This window comes from Haematobia irritans, chromosome 3 (genome assembly GCF_050003625.1).
Source record: "Haematobia irritans isolate KBUSLIRL chromosome 3, ASM5000362v1, whole genome shotgun sequence".
Lineage (NCBI taxonomy): Eukaryota > Metazoa > Arthropoda > Insecta > Diptera > Muscidae > Haematobia > Haematobia irritans.
Window position 1 is genome coordinate 52,390,900 of NC_134399.1, and position 15,455 is coordinate 52,406,354.

Consider the following 15,455-nt stretch of genomic DNA (forward strand, 5'->3'; position numbering starts at 1 on the left):
AGCCATGACCGAATGAATGAACACCAAGAAACCAATCATCCCACCAACTCCAAAGACAGCAGAGACGGATGGACAGACGGGCGTTTCTTGTGTTGGATGAATGGACCATCATCCATCGAACAAATGGATAGATGAGTTAGTGAGCAAGTGTCATGAATTATGTTCATTTCTATTTAAAGAGCACGCCTCGACCCGATACACCAAACAAAAGTGCTGCACACAAGTTGACATTTCCTCCTCCATATGGCTGACAAGCTCAGAGATAGCGTTAGAATCATTGAGCAGCAACCAGACACCACTTTCAATTTCATTAAATGGCCATAACAACTCATAACCCATAATGGAAAGAAGACACACTCGCTCACTCAGTAGTCCGCCAATCAATGCCAATAGAACATAACACCTACAATATTGTCCTATCCATAAATGCGAATGAAAAAGTAGCACAGTGACTTAATGAGCCGGAACATCTTACATTGGACGTGAATCTATTAACGATAGATAACTTTCACAAAATCATCTTATCCTACAGTCATGATCTTTAATTAGAGCTGATCATAATAGTTAATAGACGTGAATATTTTTAAAGAAAATAAGAGTCACACACAGAATGCACCACAAAATATATTTAGCTGAAATCACAATCCAATTTTTAATTGAAATTAAGATGAAAATTCCAATGGTCGAACTACTAAATTTGCAATTAATAACTTAATTGAACCAATAGTTAATTTGTTTGAACAATGGACAAATCGAATTGAAACGATCCAATTAATCTGTGTGATTGTTTTTCTTCACGGAGAATTAAATGTTGTACCACAGTATATTACAATAGTTTTATATTAAAAAAAATGATGGTGACAGTCTCGGACATCTTATGATACTAAAAACGATTTTTTTTTCAAAAATTGGTTATTTTGTAATCAATAACTACACCCAGAAAAAAGTGACCCGTTCTTTAAGTTAAAATGAACTCATTGTGAAAAAAGTTGAACTTCGTATAGCGCCAAAGGCATTTTTATTTGTTTGAACGATGTGATTTTCGTAGAAATTAGGTAGAATGCATTCCATATATTAGTTAACATTTTCCTATATTTATATACCACTATACTACAGAATGAAAAAATTTAACTGAATTGAATTCATATATGGAATGATTTTATTGAACTTTTTTCATTCATTTGGACAAATCTTACATATTTGTGGTAAACTTTTTGCTTCAAGTTTAGAACTGCTTACCTTCGTTTTTAAATACAATTTTATGTATTTATATAAGCAAATTTCTCTTCAATATTTATTTAGAATCAACAGCATCGACTGGCCTTGAAATTTTAAAACACATTTTTTCTTCTTCTAGTACCTTTCACTTTGAATAAGTTGCTTTTACAATTTCAATACCTACAAATATAAACAAAAAAATCCTAAACCAATTTTTTCACAAAAGGTTAGCGTCACTGAATATTACCTCATAATTGAAGATTCCAAAATGAAGTCGAAGGGGTTGTTATTCTGATGGTGTTTTCTTTTTTTATAAGCCAATAAACAACCCACAAAAAAACCCACGCACAAAACACATCGATTACATCGATGACAGGTATCGATTACAGGTAGATAAAAGAAATGTAGGAAATTTTCCTATATTCTTACAAGTGTGTTTCCTTAAGTTTTGAAAGGATTGAATACTTCTTAGTACGAATGAACTGAAATATTTTTGTATGCCAACACACAAAAAAATTTCACGAAAATTTTTCGAATTAAAATGTTAATTGAGTCTTAAAAAATATTCAATCAAAAATTTAATTGATTCAACAAATTTTTTAATTGAAACAAAAATCAATCACAAAAAAAATAGTACCAATTAATTTTTTAATTGGATCAATTAACTTTTTAATTGACCTTCAATTAAGTTTTTAATTGATACTATCATTTCTGTGATTGAAGACATTTCAATTAAAAATTAATTGGATCAATTAATTTCGTGATTGTATCAGAATTTTTTTTTCCTTTCGTTTCGAAGACACTTTTTTCTGGGTGTAAGTTCATAGCTTCAAAGTAGTCCCCAACAGCCCCGGCTTCAATCAGTTATCCACATGCTCGGGATACCAAGACGAGCATCGTCATCGACATCTTCTCGGCCTTCCTTACACTGATTATACTACAATTGAACTTTTATTCTGGTCATAGTAACAGGTTGGCTGATAAGTCCCCGGTATAACAAATAAAACCACATGTTTTTTTGTCAAAATTCGTTTTTATTATTCAACATAGTTCCCTTCAAGAGCGATACAACGATTATAACGACCTTCCAATTTTTTGATACCATTTTGGTAGTACTCCTTCGGTTTTGCCTCAAAATAGGCCTCAGTTTCGGCGATCACCTATTCATTGCAGCCAAATTTTTTCTCTGCGAGCATCCTTTTGAGGTCTTAGAACAAGAAAAAGTCGCTGGGGGCCTGATCTGGTGAATACGGTGGGTGGGGATGCAATTCATGAATTTTTGCCATCGTTCTCAATGACTTGTGGCACGGTGCTTTATCTTCGTGGAACAACACTTTTTTCTTCTTCATATGGGGCCGTTTTGCCGCGATTTCGACCTTCAAACGCTCCAATAACGCCATATAATAGTCACTGTTGATGGGTTTTTGATATCTTTAAGGCCTCTGCTATCTCGATCAACTTCATTTTATTATTGAAGTTTTGTTGATTTCCCTGGGGCAGATACCGGAAACTATTATCAAGCCAAGTTTTGCTTCCACCGTATTTTTTCACTTCAGAAAACAGAATTTTATCAAAACACGAAATTCCTTTTTTTCCATTTTTTTTACAATAACAAAAGTTGCTTCACAAAAGACGCTCTATCTCACAAACTAATTGACTTACAGACGTCAAATTTTGGCACGAATCATTTGAAGGTTGGTACTATATAAAAATAATATGCATTTAATACTAGCGACACCATCTATGTGTCAAACCGGGGACTTATCAGCCAACCTGTTATGCTCGCCAAAAACCACAGTTAATATTTCAAATGTCCTTTCGCATTTAATTTCATATTTACACAAAGTTTAAAGCAGCTTTCAGATCCTACATGGAACCATATATATGGAATTTTAAGTAACTTTCCTTCGCCATAACGCTAGACTACTGGGGATAAGTTTTGTCAAAAAGAGGTTTCTCCAGAACATAGTTCGAAGTCCCCATAGGAGTCCAAAACCGACAACAGCAAACCGGTTTATCGGCTCCATTACAATATCCGAATCCGGTTAGTGAAAATTTGACATTTTCGGTTAAAACCGTTTGTGTGCCAATAACACAGTTTTGCCTAGGGTTGCCAGATGATGGTTGCCGAAATCCGGGACATTGCGCCGTACATCCCTGGATTTGTCGGGACCAGCAAAAACAGTCACATTTTTTGAAAATAGTTGTCCATATTTTATCACCTGGAATTTCTTTTGGCAAATTTGCATAAACGCCATGTCGTAGTCGTTATTGTCTGCAGACTTTGAAACTCCTAAATATGTTAGAGCCTCTGAAGCATTCTCCCAAGATGGCTGCGATGATTTTAGATCAAACGTCGAAATTTTTGGAAAAATTGTTTCTTAAAAGTCGGAAGGGGAAAATTCATATATAATTGAATATTATTTTCGGTTGTGGCAAACAAACTTTAGCTCCGAGGTGGCAATGGGAATAAAATCAAACTTTTATATGTTGGCAGGGAATACCGACTTGAATAGAATTGGAACATGAACTGATTATTATAATTTGTCAAGTGACAGCTGATGTTTCGAAAGACAAACCCAAAACATTTTTGAAAGCGATTTAATTTCAAATCGTTTTCTTTTCTAAGAAACGTAAAAAATTAAAACATATGCCATGAGTAATTGAAATTCCGGTATTTTTGGCAAATTTTGTGAAAGATTCGGGACACTTCCTGGAGAAATTCCGGGACAATTCAGGCCATGAATTTCCTATGGGAGCAAAATGTAAACAAACGGTAACATTGTCTTAACGAAAATTTCGCCAATGTATTTCATATGGGTAGTAAAAATTTCGTTAGAGGTGTATATCGGTCTTTAATCCAAATTTTCCGAAGCATTTGTTTTTTTTTCATTTTTAATTACTAAGATTACTTATTACACATGTCAAAGAAAAATATAAATGTACAATGTTCAACTTTTACCGCTAGAATTTTCAATAAAAACTTCAGATGAAGTTAAGAATAACGAAGCGATGAGTTAAATATGAATTAATTAATTATATAAAAAGTATAAAAGGGGTATTTTAGACAGGCGTACATACTAAATATAAATACATTCTTAAAACTTTAAATCACAAATCCTTTCACATTTGTAATAACCGCAACTTGAAACTATAAATGATATCTCGAGTTCCAGTCTTATTTATATTATGTTTGAAATTATTATATTATGTGAAAAATTTTTTGATTTAAGTCTTCAGCGACATCTCTAGTTTTCAAATGAATGTCAACTCCGAATAAAACCCAATTAAAAAAATTATTGATATTTGTTACGTTTCCAGTTAAAATATTAATTGATTCAATCAATTTGTTAATCAAATCGGAAATAATTTTCAATTACAAACGTGATTAAAAATTTTTCCGTTTCCAATTACACATGTGATTGATCCAATCACCTTTGTGATTGAAATTGAAGAATTTTGAGCAATGGAAAGAGCGAAAAGAGAACAAGAAAATGGGTATTTATTCAACAACGTATAATGTAGAGATCAGTCTGTGGATGTAACTCGTAACGAACGGTTGGGTTTTTGTTTTTCGCGTAAATTGAAAAACATGATTGGCGACATTCTGTCTGCTGCGTTCGAAATACACATGTCGCCAAAATAATAAGTACAGTCGAGTTTTTTTATGTTCCATGGTAAATTTAAAAAATATATTTATTTAAAAGCAAAATAAAGTCTATAATTCATATCAATGACATATATTTAACTTAAAAGTAAATAATTTTCTGGAAAAGACAAGTGAAATGGAAAGCTAATCCAAATAACAGGTTGACTGATAAGTCCCCGGTCTAACAAAGAAAAACAAATTTTTTATTATCAATTATTGTTGATTTCCCCGGGGCAGAGTCCGGAAACTCATTATCGAGCCAAGTTTTTGCTTCCACCGTATTTTTCCCTTCAGAAAACAGTATTTTATCAAAACAAGAAATTCCTTTTTTTTCCATTTTTTTCACAATAACAAAAGTTGCTTCACAAAAGACGCTCCATCTCACAAACTAATTGACTTACAGACGTCAAATTTTGACACGAATCATTTGAAGGTTGGTACAATATAAAAATAATATGCATTTAATACTAGCGACGCCATCTATGTGTCAGACCGGGGACTTATCAGCCAACCTGTTAAGGCAAAGTAAGAGTCAAAAGTGAATGGGCAAAATAATAAGCACATTTTCCAAATTCGTCTACTTGATTTTTTTTTGGTTTAAATTGAACATAATTTTGTTACATTATCATTTTTGATAACATTTTGATAACATTTTATACTCGCTTTGACATACTGCTTACAAGCTTCCGACTGGTTTCATCTAAGTTTTCATTACCATGTAATTATTTCATTACCATGTTGTTTATTTTTAAATGTTTCATTCCCAATTCTGTGTTTTAACTCTCCCCAAAGGGTTTCAATGGGTTTAGGGTCCGGTGACTAAGTAGACCAATGTAGAAGGGTTATGTCATTGTCTTGGAACCAATTTTTAATAAAGCGAGAAGTGAGTTTAGGATCGTTGTCCCTTGATGTATGTTTTCTTCTGCGTACGGCAACTTGTGTTCTCCAATATATTTCTATATTCGAACAGAGTCATTTTATAAGTAATGCGATAAATTCGACCTAGGCCATACCAGAAAAAAACAACCCATACCACTATGTTCCCTCTACCATGCTTGACCGCCATTTTTGTGAAGCGCATATGAAATTCTTTTCCTTGGGGTCGACGAACATTACGACTACTACCATTTCGGAATATTTTTTTTAGTGTCATCGTTCCACAGGATATTGCGCCGTTTTCCTGACCACCTATAATGTTTTCTGATGAGGCATAGTCTCATCTTACAATTTTTTTCCGTGGCATAGGAACTTTTCTGACTGTTCGGCCGGGTAATTTCGTGCTTGGTTTTCCACGTATTTTCGCAGAACTTCTTTTCTGTATGGCTTTTTGAACATCAAGTGACGATCTCTTAAAAGATTTGACGGTCGGTCAAAGAGATTTTCCCTCAATTCTTAGAGCTAAAATCAGTCTTTTCTTTTCCACTACAATGACTTTTTCGGTTTATCTTGTAACTAATTTTTATTAATTTTTTATTATTTGCATTCAATTCATCGCCACTAAAAACACAATAACAAACTTTTTACAAAATTTTAACATTTTCATATAAAAACGTATAATGTACTCATTGTTTTGACCAACCAAATAAAGCGCTTCATCACAAAGATAACACAGGAAACAAAAATAATGACATGCCAACGTGTACTTATTATTTTGACCACATGTGTATGTGCATAAATATTTTGAACGTAACAACAAATCATGAAATAAATAAAGTGTGCAACAACATATGACCACGTGGTAAAGGTTTGAAAAAATATATGGCAGAACGCATTTGAAATTATCTGTGTTTGTGTTCTGTGGTAGTGTAAAAATGGAAAACTATCTACGTTTATTGAAGGTAAGCAATTGTGAAATGTGAATACCGCTTTCCATTGCTTATATTAAACGGACTAAAATAATATATTTTTTTATTCATTTCTTTTAGTGAGCAATTTTATTTCATGAAATTGATAAATCAATCCCATCAACTCCATCATTTTATCAAATATATAAGAATATGTATATATTTTTTATTTTTTCACTTTTAGTTTTCTTAAAACCAAGAGCGGAATGGGTTTGCTGGAAGATTCACCTTGAAGTTGCGAATAAGCGTTGACATTAAATTACATTTTTGTTTTACCAGCCTTTTTCAGGTTGAACCCAAGTAGAGAACAGTATATCTGATATATGTATAAACTAATGAGCTGAATTATGTAATGGTAAAAAAGCCCTTTCTTTTGGATGTAAAAATATGAAAAATATCCGAAAATAATAAAAATATGTATTTTCCATTTATATTTTTTTCTATTTCCAGAATGTGAAAAGTATCGTCAATATAATACCAAATATTACATTGCTTTGGCATTATTTTTGTCTTTGATTGGTTCAAATTTTAATAAACGATTTCAATGTGTGGAAATTTTTGAAAGGAATTGTTACTAAAATTAAATTACCGAGCTCCTTACACCTTTTTATGCTAAAAGACTACAACTGCAAAAGAAGATTATAAATCTGCAACATGGAACTAAGAATTGAACTTGATATTATATGCAGGTAATGTTTAACAAAATTAACTTTTAATTGAACAAAATTAAATTCGAATTATTCTGCTTACTTTCAGAAAAACTAATTTAGCTTACAGGCTGCTGATTTATTATACCCTCCACCATAGGATGGGGGTATATTAACTTTGTCATTTCGTTTGTAACACATCGAAATATTGCTCTAAGACCCCATAAAGTATATATATTCTGGGTCGTGGTGAAATTCTGAGTCGATCTGAGCATGTCCGTCCGTCCGTCCGTCTGTTGAAATCACGCTAACATCCGAACGAAACAAGCTATCGACTTGAAACTTGGCACCAGTAGTTGTTATTGCTGTAGGTCGGATGGTATTGAAAATGGGCCATATCGGTCCACTTTTACGTATAGCCCCCATATAAACGGACCCCCAAATTTGGCTTGCAATTGCTCTAAAAGAAGCAAACTTCATCCGATCAGGCTGAAATTTGGTACATGGTGTTAGTATATGGTCTCACACAACCATGCAAAAATTGGTCCATATCGGTCCACTTTTACGTATAGCCACCATATAAACGGACCCCCAAATTTGGCTTGCGATTGCTCTAAAAAAAGAAAATTTCATCCGATCAGGCTGAAATTTGGTACATGGTGTTAGTATATGGTCTCACACAGCCATGCAAAAATTGGTCCATATCGGTCCACTTTTACGTTTAGCCCCCATATAAACGGACCCCCAAATTTGGCTTGCGACATGGTGTTAGTATATGGTCTCACACAACCATGCAAAAATTGGTCCATATCGGTCCACTTTTACGTATAGCCACCATATAAACGGACCCCAAATTTGGCTTGCGATTGCTCTAAAAAAAGAAAATTTCATCCGATCAGGCTGAAATTTGGTACATGGTGTTAGTATATGGTCTCACACAGCCATGCAAAAATTGGTCCATATCGGTCCACTTTTACGTTTAGCCCCCATATAAACGGACCCCCAAATTTGGCTTGCGACATGGTGTTAGTATATGGTCTCACACAACCATGCAAAATTGGTCCATATCGGTCCACTTTTACGTATAGCCCCCATATAAACGGACCCCCAAATTTGGCTTGCGATTGCTATAAGAGAAGCAAATTTCATCCGATCCGGTTGAAATTTAGTACGTGGTGTTAGTATATGGTCTCTAACAACCATGCAAGAATTGGTCCATATCGGTCCATAATTATATATAGCCCCCATATAAATCGATCCCAAGATATGTCCTACGGAGCCTCTTGGAGGAGCAAAATTCATCCGATCCGGTTGAAATTTGTAACATGGTGTTAGAATGTGGTCTCTAACAAACACGCAAGAATTGGTCCATATCGGTCCATAATTATATATAGCCCCCATATAAACCGTTCCCCAGATTTGATCTCCGGAGCCTCTTGGAGGAGCAAAACTCATCCGATCCGGTTGAAATTTGCAACGTCGTGTTAGTATAAGGCCGCTAATAACCATGCCAAAATTGGTCCATATCGGTCTATAGTTATATATAGCCGATCCCCAATCACACAAAAATTGGTCCATCGGTTCATAATCATGGTTGCCACTCGAGCCAAAAAAAAAAAATCTACCAAAATTTTATTTTTATAGAAAACATTGTCAATATGTTATTTCTATAGAAAATTTTGTCAAAATTTCATTTCTATAGAAAATTTTGTCAAAATGTTATTTCTATAGAAAATTTTGACAAAATTTTATTTCTATAGAAAATTTTGTCAAAATTTTATTTCTATAGAAAATTTTGTCAAAATTTTATTTCTATAGAAAATTTTGTCAAAATTTTATTTCTATAGAAAATTTTGTCAAAATTTTACTTCTATAGAAACTTTATATACGTATTTAATCGGCCTTTTTTAGTTTAATATATACCACGTATGGACTATGTGGTATATATTGCGGTGTTAGGAAGTTTTAAGATATCTTGCCATCGGCTTCAGTAGAAGTTTCTACGCAATCCATGGTGGAGGGTACATAAGCTTCGGCCTGGCCGAACTTACGGTCGTATATACTTGTTAGAAATCTAGGCGCATCTACATATTAGAAGGAACATGCTGACATCGTTAATATGATAAGGAAAATAATGATTTGTATAATTATTTTAATATTTTTTATTCATCATAATTGTATGCCAAAGTTATGTTAGAACAAAATACACAAAAAAAAAAAACAAAAACCAAATTCTTTAGTCTATAGCATAATTCAAAAAAAAAATAAAATATTGAAAATTTTTTATAAGAAACGCATATTTTCTTTTATTTCAAATAAAACTAAATAAGATTTGGGAGCGCAATATATAAATTTTTTTGATTGAAATTTTTTGCCAATATCAATTAATAATTTAATTGAATCAATCAAATAGTTGATTGATTTTTGTCGCGAAATTAATTAAAATTTTTATTGATTCAATTAAAACTGTGATTGAATTTTATGTCAAACACCAATCATTTTTTAATTGATTCAATCACAGAATTAATTGATTCCGTGACAAAATTCAATTAAATTTTTAATTGAAAATCGTGTTGGTTTTCAATCAAAATAGGTGATTGATACTATCGTTTTCGTGATTGAAGACATTTCAATTAAAAAACTGATTGAATCCGCGATTTTCCTTTGCATTCCTTTACATGCCTTTACATTCATTCCTTTACAAGCTAAAGGTGTTTTCTACCAAATATTTATATATTTGCTTTTTATTCGCCTTATGTTCCAATAACACCCTTTTCCATTAGCCCAACGGCATGAGTTTTTCATTTGGAATCAATAATAAATTTACAAAACTAATAAAAAATGTTTGAATCTGCACAGACATTCAGTGTAGCCATTTCAGTATTAAAGCCAGCCAGTTTTCTTTTTCTATGCAGAAGCTCTGGTGCTATCGTAATTATGCTAAATGTCCACCATAAAAATCATTGAATGCATTGAGCATATTGTTCCAAAGCTTGACCATTTAAGCCAAATGCTGTTGGTGTTAAATTTGTATTTCCTCATAGTGGAGACAAGCTTTATTTGGGTAGTGGACTATATGCTTAAGAGTGACTAAAATGGAATACATCATTTCGATTTTTAGCTGGTTTTAATTAAACATATTATTTTAACATTCGAAACGTTTTCGATTCGAGCTCGCTAGGTTATGTCTAATCTAACAATGACGACTGAATGTCTTGAGTAAATGTTTTCAGTCAATATAAAGTCCATTAATGTGATTTAAGTGGGAAAAAATCGTTAAACAACAAAACAAACTATGTATTCAATTAATGTTACTAAATGTTTAGTTTTGCTTATATCATAGGGATTATAACACACATTTTCCATAAAATTCAAGCAAACTTTAAATATTCCCACATTAAAGGAGATCACAGTCAACGCAATAAACCGTTTGGAAGGCGGGTATCACTAACATTGTTCATTTGTTACATTTTTAAATTTCTTTGAAAAGTTCAAATTACTACCCCAAAATGAGTTTTTTTGCCCCAAACAACGAAACGAACGGATCTAATAAAACGAATGGTCAATTCAAAAAAAGACAAAGACAATCAAATGAACATCGTTTGCGATCTACTTTTCGCTTTAAAAATGTTTGGTTAGGCGAAGCTACTACACCGAAAAAACAGTGATTTTAGAAAATCTAGATCATTTTTAGGAAAATTTTAATAACCGTATTACAAATGCTGACATCACACCGAATCCATATAACTAAGTAAATATTTTTCGACTATTTTATTAAACATAATTAATTTTTTTCACTTTGTCAAAGAAAATTTTGTAGCTTGAAGAAAAAAATTGGAGTTCAAAATCTTACTGAATGCGCCTGAGATACACAAGCACGACATCACACCGAATCCATATAACTAAGTAAATATTTTTCGACTATTTTATTAAACATAATAAATTTTTTTCACTTGTCAAAGAAAATTTTGTAGCTTGAAGAAAAAAATTGGAGTTCAAAACCTTACTGAATGCGCCTCAGATACACAAGCACGCCATACGCTGAACTTTATCTAAACCTGTCGGTTGCTGAAGTGCCGGCCACGAGACTACAACACCATATAGCATTATAGGTCTAACCACTGCCGTGTATAGCCACCCAGCAAAAACTGGGTAAGCAATAGTGATTCTTTTTTTTTAAATCATGTTTTGTTTTCATATAAATTTGTTTTTTTTTTTTTTTTTTTTTTTTGATTTTTTGTTTTTATTGTTTATAACTAAATTCTACATACAAAAATAATTTTTTCAATTTTTTATTTTTTTGCTTGAATTTTCTTAAGACTATTATAAAAAAAAATTAAAAATTATTGTTGTTGAGCGTGTACTTCTTGTCCCCTGCCCTGTGCGCGATGTAAAAGTGTGCTATGTTCTCCGCAAATAGCGTTGCCGCAGCCGAAGCAGTATGCCCGCGTTTTCCGCTGCCGCCCGTACTCAGAACGGCAAAGCCTACATGACGGTCTACTTGACCTATCCGCAAACGACGGTACATTGCCTTCCATCGGTCTTGGAAATACCTGAAATGAAAAGAAAAATAAAAAACAAACAAATATATATTCTATTCTTGAATTTGAAGATGTTTTTCTTACCCTGACATCGAATGCTTCCATCGCATTGCGTATCCTTGGATATGAGGTTATATGGTTGTTCAGGGAACGTTCTTCCATATTTGGTGTGGCCAATTGTTTCGTTAGCAGTAACAAGAACGACGTCTGTCACTCCTTTTTATAGGCTTCATTTCGTTGCAAATCGTAAAAGCAGCCAATGCAGCGACGTCCAGCATATTATAAAACATGGCCAACGGCCATCGTTGTGTTGCTCTTTTGCAGCTGTAATTGCCTAGCATTTGATCCATGGTATCAACGCCGCATTTGTTGGCGTTGTAATCTAATATGGCATAGGGCTTCCACTTTTCGGGTTTGCTCGTCAACGAGGCAGGTGTAGTGCATTGTGGAGAGCACGTTCACCACTTTATTTTTTCGGCACGTATGAGCATAACGATATATCCCCCTCGTTGAACCCAAATAATGTACTATTGATGGGGTGCTTCGGGTTCTTCTTGGACTTCTGTGGAATGAATGCTTTGTTGTAGCGCACTGTACCAACATATGCCGTCTTCCTCCTCAACAAAATACGCGCCAAGTCAAGAGTGATAAAGAAATTATCCGCGTATATAGTACGGCCAACATCTAAATATTTTTCCACAAGATCCAGCACTACGTTCTGCCCTTGGTTTATCTCCCGTTGTTGGTTTGGCAGATTTCCAGAATATATCATTCCCTTCACATGATAATAACTCTGTGAGTCGCATAACCACCATACTTTCAAATCATACTTAGCTGGCTTTGACGGAATATATTGTGTAAAGCGGGTGCGGCCTCTGTAAGGGAACAACTGCTCATCAACTGTTAGTGCTTCATGAGGAGTGTAAGCTGCTGCCAAGTTATGTTGCAACATTTCCCAAATGTCGTCAATAGCCGTAGTTTTGCTGTTGATGAGTCGCTGTTGTCGAATGTTTCCATTGTCGAATCGAATAAATTGCTTTATACACATGAAGCGATCGTACGACAACGCAGCTTTGTATATTGGGCAACGCGTCGCGTCCCATAATTCCATAGCTGGTTCATGGTTTGATCTTGTGAGTCCAGCATACAAAAGAATAGCTACAAAGGCGTCAAACTCTTTCACTCTCACTGGCTTCCACTCTTTTTTTCTTCGTGGGATTCGCCAAATTCCATGCAGCTGTAACCTCCCTGCCTTTACGATTTGTTTCACATAGCACTAAGCGTATTATTTCCTCTGTCATGATTGAACACATTATTGTATAGGGTTCGTGTATATTTCCTGTTGGTCCTGGTTATGATAACGAGTGCGTGATGTTGGTGGTGCTTTTTTACTCCATTGGGTGCCATCTTTACCAGTATAGTAACTTTCATTCATTTCCTGCCCATCATTTTCTTCCTCTTCATCATCGTCGTCATCAGTATCTTCATTTAGCTCGACGTATCCTTCAGTTTCGGCATCTGACTGAAATGCAGCTTATAGTAGATTTGCTGAAATCAGCAAATCTACTATCAGCTGCACGCCTTTCATCCGCAGTCATTTGCTGGTAACGTGTACTACGGCGTACAACAATTTCAGCAACATCCAAATTACTTGCATCTGCGATATTTATATTTTTGTTTCTATCACACACGATTTTACTCTTCGCTGTCTAAACTTTGACTGATTTGGTTTACGAGACTGCAACTTCTTTTATACTCTTTCAACATCTACCTGAACTCAAAGACATTTAGGGATTACTTCACTGATGCGCAGAAATAAAGTTGAGAATGTATGTGTGAGAAAAAATAATCATAAAAAAATAACAAACACATACATTCGGTGCACATGTACTTTTGTTGCTCTCTCAATGACGACTAAAAAAATATGTGTGTATTTTTGTTCTTCGAAATTCGAATGTGTATTTTTAGGTTAGGTTAAGTTAAAGTGGCAGCCCGATTAAGATTCAGGCTCACTTAGACTATTCAGTCCATTGTGATACCACATTAACTAAAAGTACCTATTACATATGGGCACTTCTAGTTTTAACCGCGGAACCTTCTCGATTATTTTTCTTCGCTGAACCAACCAGATTGTTCCAAAAACATTGGCAGACTGCTTAAGTTAACGTTTTCCAGTAATCCGCCAGTAATCTGAAGCTATATGCTTCTAAAAGTTGCTTGCGCTGTACACAAAATGCAGGACACTCACACAAGAGGTGTTTAATTGATTCTTTTTCCTCCGCATCCTGACAGCTCATACAATAGTCATTATACCTCGCGCCAATAGTTTTTGCAAAATCGCCTATCAGGCAGCGGCCCGTTATAGCAGATATCAGGAGTGATATCTGACGTCTCGAGAACATTAGCATATCTAGTGTGCGGTTTAAGTTGAAATGGGACCATATTTGCTTGGTGTCGTTACAGCCCTTGCAATTCTCCCATCGAACATTTGCCATCATAACAGCCTTCTCACGCAGCAGGAGCTTGCAGGTACCTAGGGGCATACCAACAAATTCTAGTTCCCCTGGAATATGTAAGGTAGTCCCTAGCCTTACCAACTCATCCGCTTCGCAGTTCCCCGGTATGTTCCTATGGCCAGGCACCCATATTAGGTGAATATTGTACTGCTCAGCCATCTCATTGAGAGATTTGCGGCAGTCGATGACCGTTTTCGAGTTGAGGAACACAGAGTCCAAGGATTTTATTGCAGGTTGACTGTCTGAGTATATATTAATACCCACATTTTTTGGAACATTACTTCTCAGCCAATTCGCCACCTCTCCTATTGTAAAGGGTGATTTGTTAAGAGCTTGATAACTTTTTTTAAAAAAAAACGCATAAAATTTGCAAAATCTCATCGGTTCTTTATTTGAAACGTTAGATTGGTCCATGACATTTACTTTTTGAAGATAATTTCATTTAAATGTTGACCGCGGCTGCGTCTTAGGTGGTCCATTCGGAAAGTCCAATTTTGGGCAACTTTTTCGAGCATTTCGGCCGGAATAGCCCGAATTTCTTCGGAAATGTTGTCTTCCAAAGCTGGAATAGTTGCTGGCTTATTTCTGTAGACTTTAGACTTGACGTAGCCCCACAAAAAATAGTCTAAAGGCGTCAAATCGCATGATCTTGGTGGCCAACTTACCGGTCCATTTCTTGAGATGAATTGTTCTCCGAAGTTTTCCCTCAAAATGGCCATAGAATCGCGAGCTGTGTGGCATGTAGCGCCATCTTGTTGAAACCACATGTCAACCAAGTTCAGTTCTTCCATTTTTGGCAACAAAAAGTTTGTTAGCATCGAACGATAGCGATCGCCATTCACCGTAACGTTGCGTCCAACAGCATCTTTGAAAAAATACGGTCCAATGATTCCACCAGCGTACAAACCACACCAAACAGTGCATTTTTCGGGATGCATGGGCAGTTCTTGAACGGCTTCTGGTTGCTCTTCACTCCAAATGCGGCAATTTTGCTCATTTACGTAGCCATTCAACCAGAAATGAGCCTCATCGCTGAACAA

The 15,455-nt window shown here is 34.8% G+C and overlaps 1 protein-coding gene across 4 annotated transcripts in view; it reads right to left on the bottom strand.

Annotated features, from left to right (window-relative positions):
- Positions 1-15,455, bottom strand: part of Graf (GTPase regulator associated with FAK) — a 365,913-nt gene that overhangs the window by 282,875 nt on the left and 67,583 nt on the right. The gene's annotated exons all lie outside the window — the stretch shown is intronic.